Consider the following 9808-nt stretch of genomic DNA (forward strand, 5'->3'; position numbering starts at 1 on the left):
TTATGCAAAACGCCGTTTATGTGGATATTTACTTCAAACAATAGTTCGTTTCCTTTTATTGATATCATTACACTTGGTGTGCATGATTTTTCATAATCACTTGTGCATTATTTGTTACAGGTAGCTTGTCATCTACAACCAAACGACGTTGATGAGAAAGTTTGCTGGGAGGTAGCCTATCATCTAAACGTAATGTAGTTTGTCACGATGTTTCGCGCCTTTATTCGTTTTTACTTACGTTTTCATGTAGCATTCTCAGCATCATGGTGAGGTGTCGTGAAGCACACTCAAATATAACATGCATTTTCACAAATAAGGTCGTAAAAGCACTTTGCACTTCACCAAACCACATTGTAATTGTGGTTGTTGTGTGTCCTACTCCAGTCAACTTTTATTTGTTCGCGAGAGAGATCGGCGCCAAATTTTAATTTTGTTTACATTTCACCTTGTGTGTGTGTTTTCTGCATGGTTCTTAGCTCTTTGTGTTGTCTTACATTTTTGTTAGTTCTGTGTGTAAATGGTGAGTCTTTGCATAGTGTAGTGTATCAATTTTTCGTGTGTGTGTGTGTGTGTGTGTGTGTGTGTGTGTGTGTGTGTGTGTGTGTGTGTGCGTGTGTGCGTGTGTCTGTGTCTATGTGTGTGGGTAGACTTTATCGATTTGTCTTGTCTTTTTTGTAGAGTTCTTTTAATGTGTTAAATAATGTGCTCTTGCTGAGTGTAGTGTATTTATTTATGACTAGTTTTCCATTTGCTATTGCCTTCTGTATGAGGAAGCTTTCCTCAATAGTCAGTTTCCGGTATAGGCTGTGGCATCTACAGAAGCCAACACCAGAAGGAAAACAGATCATAAATGAATACACTACACTCTGCAAAAGAACACTATTTAACACATTAAAGGAACTTTAGAAAAAAGACAACACAAACAGATAATGTCTATCCAAATGCATAGACACATACACACACACACACATGAACGCACGCACAAAGATAGTATGTAAATAAAAATCAAATTTGGTGCCGAGCTCTCTGGTGAACAACTGAACATTAACTGGACTAGGACACAAGAACTACAATTACACTGTGGATTGGTGAAGTGCGAAGTTCTTTACGACCGTATTTGTGAAATACTTGCTACACTCACATGTACACCACGACACCTCACAATGATGTTTTTCATTACTGAATTATATGTTACTGCAAAAGATACATATCACCTTTTTCCTTAAACGGAAATGCTTTGTAATTTTCGATATTTGCAATGCCCTTCAGAGGACGATTTCTCATGTATTTGTTGCCTTCTGTGATGGCCAGTAGTTAAGGTAGAGGCATTGTCGTTTGTACGAAGGGCGTATATGCCACATCGACAATTATGCGCACACGAAGAAAGAGTAGTAAGAAATGCAGCTATAGAGGAAAACGTAATGACAGGAACACCAATATTGTTCGCCGATGGCGGTGAGAATTCGGCTAATTTTGCCTAGTGAATTACACAAAAGATTTGAGCAGAATTTTGTTTTTTTATGGTTGACACTAAGTCGATGTTATAAAACATAAACCGAATTCTCCTGCTATGTCTGACACAACATGACGATGCCAAGAAAGCAGGAAACACCTTCCTGCCGTTCTGCAGTTATTATTTATTTATTTATTTAGAGACAAATATCGGTTATCAGGCCATCATCATATGGCGACTGCAAGCCGCAACCACGGATAAAACTCTACGTGATTTACATGATGATTTATATACTGTAAGAATACCTACGGAGTAAGCATTCAGGTGATCAGAACAGAACGTTAGTAGCCAACGAACGTAACCACCGAAGACACTTGACTGTACGTCGCAATATTTTCCCACAAGCACCCTAAAGACACTGTATGTCATCGTGTTGCTACCAGAGGCCGTTCCAAAGTATCGTTCATTATGTACATGTAGTTTGTGATGATGATGAACTCCCATACTCCTTCAGAGAGCGTAGGGCAACGATGCGGGAGACCCACAGCTCCGTACTAGGCAAGGTCCTAGAGGAGGTGATTTTGCCATTGCCTTCCTCATGTAGTTCATAGGCATCTTAATAATTTGCATTTACAGGGATTGTACTGCACTTAATCGTATTGACGAGTCTTGTTTTAACGAATTCTGGTACAGGGACATGGCTAAATGTCTTACTACGATGCCAAAGTGAAAGTGTCCTGGAATTGCCACTATAATATGAAGTAAATTATCGATTTATCACACATTGAAATATTTATAGGGCAATATGCTACCATTTTTTTTTTCTATACGATGCCTTATGTTAACCATCATTCAACCTCAACGGAAAAATACTAATCATACACACTCATTCTCCACGTCGGTGCTAGTACACTTGTCTCTACGGCGAAACGATTATATTAATTAGCTCTATGATATTAACTCTTTATTGCACTGTGATTCAACGTTTTTCAAACATTAAGGGCATTTTGATAGCACGTACGATAACTTCAGTTTTACCTCTGCATTACTTATCTAAGAAAAACTATTTTTCTTCCTTTCATAGAATTCGAGTTGCATCGACACCATTAACAAATATTCACCATTTCTGTTACTGATAAATAAATGTGTAAAACAGAACGAAAACTTATAATGTTAAAGTTGCGTTCGTGGCACAAAGCGCTAACAGCGTTACGCAGCAAACCCACTTTGGTGCTCGTAAATTACTCAGAACACTTTGCCAATTCGATAGATGTTCCTCCTTTATGGCGACTTAAAAAGATAACAGTTGCACTGTGCACAGTCTTTGCAACAAGAAGCATCAGCTTGAAAAAAGAGTGGACTCTATCTAACTGTGAACTTGTTAATACACTACGCCAAAGGATTGAATTTATGGGGGTAATAAAATAGAATACTTTATTAGACGAGGTTAAGCAACATATGTTCGCTTTGATAAATAACACATGTTCTACTGGGTTAAGCCTTTACTTATCAGTTTGTTACACTGTTTCTCGTCCATCTCCTCATCCCCCGATAACCAAGGGTAGTGTCATTAAGAGATCCTGCGTTATGATTACTAAATGTTTCCGTAGTGAACGTCATTTTAGCTTCAACATCCCCATTTACTTAAGAGCTTCAATAAAACTCACTTTGACACAAAACAAGTGACAATACGTTGTTCCATTACTTTCCTTGACTGTATGCCCTGTGGCTTCCATAGTTTAAACCAGACACGGGCAACATATGCTGACCTACGGGCCTGACTGACATACTTACGCTCCATCTCATCACATGACGCTAGAGCATAGCTATTTTCGCGTAAAGTTGAAACTATAGCTTCCGTGATGTTAATGTTTAAGGGGTAAAGCACCCTTTCCCGACACGCGATGGCAACAAATTATGCCTCAAAACACTCGTTTTTGAGAGTACACTCATTTTATGTTCAACACATCTTGAAATGCTTACATTTACTGCCTGGCAAGACCATTATTTCTTTACTTGCAACGTGTTCCAATAGCTGTCCTCAAGACTTCTGTTGCAAAATTCTGCAGCGTCTCAACCTATTTCCCACAGCTATTCTTAGCGGACCGCCTCGAAATCAATTGCGGGCAGGATCCGACCCCCCTGGCCCCAGTGGCTCCCCCTTGGTTTAATCACGGTAATACACAAAATTCTTGCAAGTGCGCATGAGCAACGTTAACTTCACCTACACCCGTGCAGCCCTCTTCTCGCTCTGAGCAAGCTTTCACTCTACGCACCAACATTAGTTAAAAATATATTACATTCTTGACAACGGTCATTTGCTTCGCTTGCTTGCTCTTGTTATGAAATATTTTATCGGTGCAACGTAAGCCAACGTACAGCAACAATTAAATGAAGAAAAAACATGCTGTCGTGAACATGCTATGCTCAGACGTAGAGTGTACCATTTTCTGAAATATGTTACACATTACAGTAAATAATAGTGCTACTGCAGTTCTCTATCTTTACGGTGACGGTTCATACACACAAACAGCGTAAGTAGATATGTGTGGAGACTGTTAGCTAATACACAAAATTTTATGTTATTTAAACGTGTTATGATACTGGCGAGAAACGAGTGTTAATTGCTGTGCTAGTCTTAACACGTCCGTAAGTATTTATGATGTTTTATTAGCGTACTTTTATGTCATTGAAAAAATTTCCAGATGTAGCGTTAACGAGTACGAAGGAAAAAAAATTTCTCGAGGAAAGAAAATATTTGACGAAAATCCGGGGACAAGGGAGATAATTACAAGCAAAGAAACTTATATACCGCTGCTCTAAATATAGTCTCAATGCTGTGAAATTCATACGTCGCTTCTGTGGATGAACCAGAGTCGGAATTTAACTATCGCTTCGTTGGCGAAAAGCTGTACTTAAATGTCATTAGAAGCTAAGGGCAGTTAGTTATACGAGAAACTGAGCAAAGACTAGTGGATTTAGTCTTGTTATATTTGACGAATCCAAAGTCTGACTGTATCCTATTACAATGAATGAATCAGATACAATATGTGTAATCAGTGTATTACAAATGAGAAAACGTAGTACTGGGGCCGGAGAAACGTGCTCCACTGAAATTTGGGAGACCGCTGATTTCGCTGCATACGTAAGCCCTGATGGAATCTTACCAGGCTGAAAGGGCAATAAGTTATTATCATCAGAGACTCCAATTGTTAAACGATGACAGAAATACTGTGTGAACGCGTGCATATTTTATGAGTCCAGGTAGGAGTAAACCATCTGTTATCCCTGTTTCGACAGAGAGTTGCCGTTTTGTCAGTTAAATAATGATCATATAGAGAAATATTTGACTGATGTTAATTGCCGTGAATCATTCAATCTACAGACTTTAATTTTAATAATATTTGCTATCCCTGACGAACAACAAGCTTTAATTCAATATTTCCAAAAACTGTATTCTCAACAATAAACAAAAATTGTTATTAATTTAGTGTGAGTTTACATTTTTCATTCACATGTGACATACAAGACGCGACTCGTTGGCAGGTGCCTTCTGAACTATACGAATAACGTGGATTTCACCAAACCAATATTTTACCTTTTGACGAGATATGTCAATTTCGCTGGTAAATTGGATACGTTTCTTTCTTGCATCCGATAAAATAACATAACAACAACTCTGTACTTCATAGCGTATTTTTGATTTGTTAATTTACCTTTATGTATAGACATGAGGCTGGTTTGTGCTTCACCAAAAATAGTCATTTAAAAGGATGTGATTTCGAATTTTCTCTGAGGGCATTACCACGATCTTAAAATTTCCACTTCTTTCCACATTGGTTCCTCTTGACGATTCTCCTAAACTCCTGTCTACACTTCATTATTACCGAATTTTGATGCGACTGTTCATCTGTTCCAGTATAAGCCTTCCCCTCGGTCCTCCCCCTCCTTGGCCGCTCCTCCACCACGAGATCATTAGCACTTTTCTTCACTTACAGGTCAAGTGTCGAGTGAATATTCACACAGTGATTTCCATTTCCTTCTGCATTCTCATACCGTTGGTCGCTGATAATTTTTGTGCATACTACGAGCAATTTCCCAAGCAAAGAACTATGGGTTCACCGAATCTCTGCCTGTTCCTCTGCCCCTCTGAAAAATCCGCTTACCAAATGAGGATGACACTTTGTGCTGCAATTCTTCGGCCACCAATTTACTTGTAAATGTGATTACTAATGAAAGACGATATCCATAATTTTTGTGCGTAGATGTTTAGATATCGATTTTCAGGAATTTTTCATGTTTTCCCACCTTACGTTAATCTTTTTCTACGTTTCTGTTTAATTCCTGCCTGTTTATGGTGGCTGAAAGATATGAATTGGTGTAATGGCAGAAAGGAGGTAGATTTTTCTACATAGGCAGCCCACAATACGTCCCGTCAATTGTTCATCGATTTAATTAGATCTCTAAACCAAAATGTTATTAATTTTACATTCCAAATGGGGCTGCAACAAAGGGTGCCGCAACGGTTTTTTGCGCTTAACGACCATTACTCTGTAACGTAGCGCCAGTTATTAGCTACAAATACATTTCCAGTTCCTTTGTTAGCACCATCCTGCCCAGTTTATTCTTATGGCACCCGTTACCTACCACAGCATGTTATTATTACGGGCAACAACAGATATGTGAAAGGATTCGTGACATACCTACTTCTCGAAATCTTCATACCACACGATGACATCGAGATGAAATCTGTATTCCTTAGGAAAGTGTACATTCTTGTTTTGTGAACGTCTTTGTTCTGTCTGCACCAGTGTGAATTTTGCACAAAATTTAGTGGATGACAAGTCTAATGAAGGAGCATTGGGAAAAAAGTCGCATACAAAGCTGCCAAGAGCTACTGACAAAGTGATTCTTTGTTAACGATCTGTTTCGTTAATCTGATCATCTACAGGTCTAATATTATTTACAGCCATCGGCATCTCAATATTCCTATCGTGGCATCAAATGAAACAAAAGTCATTCTTCCTCACAGTCGTCTATGGTAAAATACATTATATGGAAGACAGCAAAATTTACTAACACTACCAATAAATCTACATTGCCATAATCGGGTTCCCTGTTTTCGTGGGAGCGAGCTCTCTACGTAGACCTATTGTATATACATATTTTAAAATTCGAACAGTTGCATATATTTTTACAAAACATTAGGACGCTAAGATTATAAAAATCCGTAGTTAATAAATAATTATTTTATGAGCAGCTCCTGGTTCTTCTGCAATGCGACGTGCTGTTGAGCACCACTTACGCATAAAATATGTTTCTACACATGGCGTATAATTTGAAAATGGTTTCCTTGCCCATATCGATAAAAAAAATTCTTCTCCCTCCCATGCCAAAGTAGTGCAACAGAGTTTGATATTTCATGTAATTCTCCGAATAAATGGTCTGGTGGTCTTCTGGCGACCTAAGACGTGTGATATCTCTCATAATAAAGGCCTATTCAAAATGAATATAGCAGATAAGAAAACCTACAACCGAGTAATATGTAGTGATACACTGATTTGAAGACTAATCAAAAATTAAAGCGTTCTGGATGATGTCACCACCAAACAATGTATTATCTAACAATCATCACTGAGTTACTTCCACAATACATGGTCATTCCTGAGTAAGGCACTGCCTGATACAGGCTGATACACAGGATGATACAGAAACCCAATACTACATTTGCCATCAAGATGGAGCATCCCACCTTTCGGTACACAGGTTCACACATTTTCAAACCAACAAGTTCTGAGAGAGTGGGTCAGTCATAATGGACTTTTGAAAGGCACATTTTCATCGTGAGTTTTCATTAGCAGAAAACGTAATTATAAGTAATGAAATAAATAATTTAAGCCATAGTTGTAGTGCACGGCTGTATAAGAATTGTATGCAGCCGCTGGAAACATTTGAAGATTTTTGATCGTCATATCATTAGCAGAATAAGAGGCACCTTTTGTTGTCTAGGTATTGTCCAGATCAGACGTATTTTGACATACCGTCATTAATACAACATTATTTTATTAATACATTCACGAGTTGCAATCAAACGGCACTCGAAATGCATAATGTAAGTGTCGTATTCAAAATTGTGCTTTTATTTCAGAATATACAGTTATTACTAACCTATGTACTTTTCATTTTGTATCTTTAGTCATCGTAAGATTGGTGAGTGACTTGGCATGGCAAAAGTCCAATTTTAAACACAGAGAGAATAAAAACGGTTAAAGAATACATGAACGAACCTTTAACAAAAAAAAGCCATGTTCAAGCGCTGATATTCAATATTCATTACTATAATTCATTGTATTGTCTCGGGCCAGGTACGAATGAGCCAAAAAGAAAAAAATTTAAAACTTGATGAGTCAGCATTCTATTATTGGTCATTTAGATCCCTGGACCTGTCACCTGCTGATTTTTTTCGTTGTTGTCTTGTCAAAGATTTTATGTATGTGCCAGCCTGTGGTGTGCGTACTGTAAAACCTTCGGTACACACCATCAAATTATTTGACTTGTCTCTTTAGCGAAGTAGCCGAGTGTCAGCAATTAGTCTCGTGGTCTTATCGTAGCATGTTTATCTTCTGCCGTTAGGTCAGACGATAGAAATGCCACTTGCACGCTTAGAGTAGCAGATTGACGGTGACCAACTTTAAACAGAACTTCAATAATTTTCACACACATTTATTGAAATAATAACAATCATAAACCATACTTAACTTGATTCTGGATGCTATTTACAATTGAAAACCTGAAGTTCCTTTGGTCTTGGTACGTTAACCTTATTCTCACATATCTCTGATACTTGAACAAAGTGTCTATACATTTATCTTCATGGCTACGTACAAGAGTATGATAATCTTATTAGGCGCAGACTGAAACTTGACTACAGACTAATGCAGACTAATGCAGACTAGTACAAACATGTGCAGATAAATGCGGACTGACTAATTGGAGGTCTGTACACTCATTATAATACTTCACGCGTTCAGGTATCACAGTGCGAGTGTGATCCGCGAGGAGAAAGGGTTCTACGTTAGCAGCTATCTCATTGGCTGCGTTACATGTTAATACGCGGATCGGCAGAAGCAGAATTTAGTCGATCTCCTAGACAGCCCCATCTCGTAGTGCGGAGACGGACGAGCGCTGCGCCTGAACTGTGGTGCTTAGCGGGGCGCGCACTAGTGGGAAAGTTGTGTACGCGCTGACTACGCGGAACTATGTACACAACACAACCCAAATGAGTGTTTCAATTGCGCAAGTATAAGTGACTACACATACACTCCAAACTGTATGGCGTAAGTTTCTCTTCTCTTACATGTAGTACTTCTGACAATGAGAAGGCTTATTCAGGGTGTTAGGGGTGTGAAGGCAGATGTTATGACCACTGGTACCATGATATGTACACGCGTCAGTGTCTTTGTTGTTTTTTCTGTGCATCTAACAGTCTTCTCGCAGACACGACACATAATTTACCACCTGACGTTGTTTTGCATGGTCTTAACTGCGCCGTTAAGTGGACTACGTTGGTCGGTCTAGGCTAACCATTTTGTATCCACCCGTTTACACTTCAGCACCTAACCTGTTGCGAAGGGGAAATTAAGTATTAATGGGTTTCTCGTGACACACATATTTGGAGGTACTAACCAATCTAAAAACATACTTTTCCTAATACGAGTATGTTTTAGTCTGCAAATGAAGTGAATGCTAATGCATTGTTTTTCAGTACGCTGTGCTCAGCCACCAGTAAAAGTATCTGCCCGTACGTCCGCAACATCCCTTACAACATCTAAAAAATACGTAAAATTATTTTTATCTTTCTTTCAAATTCTCTGTAATTCTTATCGAAGTTTCGCTGTGCATCAAATAACTAAATCCGCAAAATCAATATCTGTACTCCGTATGACATATTTTAGTGTGTGACAGAGGGCAGATTTCTGACGATCCTCTATTCCTGACCTCTCTGTTCCTTTCGTGGATGTCTCCATATTATCTGATATTTCTCAGAATTTCTCGCTGTGATCACTTCGTGCTTTGTATGTCAAAGATTTTTCTCTCTAATATACAACAAGCAGAATCATTCCAAACATACACAAAGAACCAGGAGAAATGGTAAACCAGGTTCTTAAAGAGGTCATTGACTTGTTTGCTAAAAGTAGTCTCAATTTTAAAAGGACACAAGATATTCGGTTCTACACATTTAGGGGTACTACACGAATTATAACTGTAACACATGGTGAGAAAATAATTAAGATGGTAGAGATCTCTAATTCCTAAGTGTCGATATTCACGAATATTTAAACGCACATCTTGGAA

Source organism: Schistocerca gregaria, chromosome 1 (assembly GCF_023897955.1).
Source record: "Schistocerca gregaria isolate iqSchGreg1 chromosome 1, iqSchGreg1.2, whole genome shotgun sequence".
Taxonomy (NCBI): Eukaryota; Metazoa; Arthropoda; class Insecta; order Orthoptera; family Acrididae; genus Schistocerca; species Schistocerca gregaria.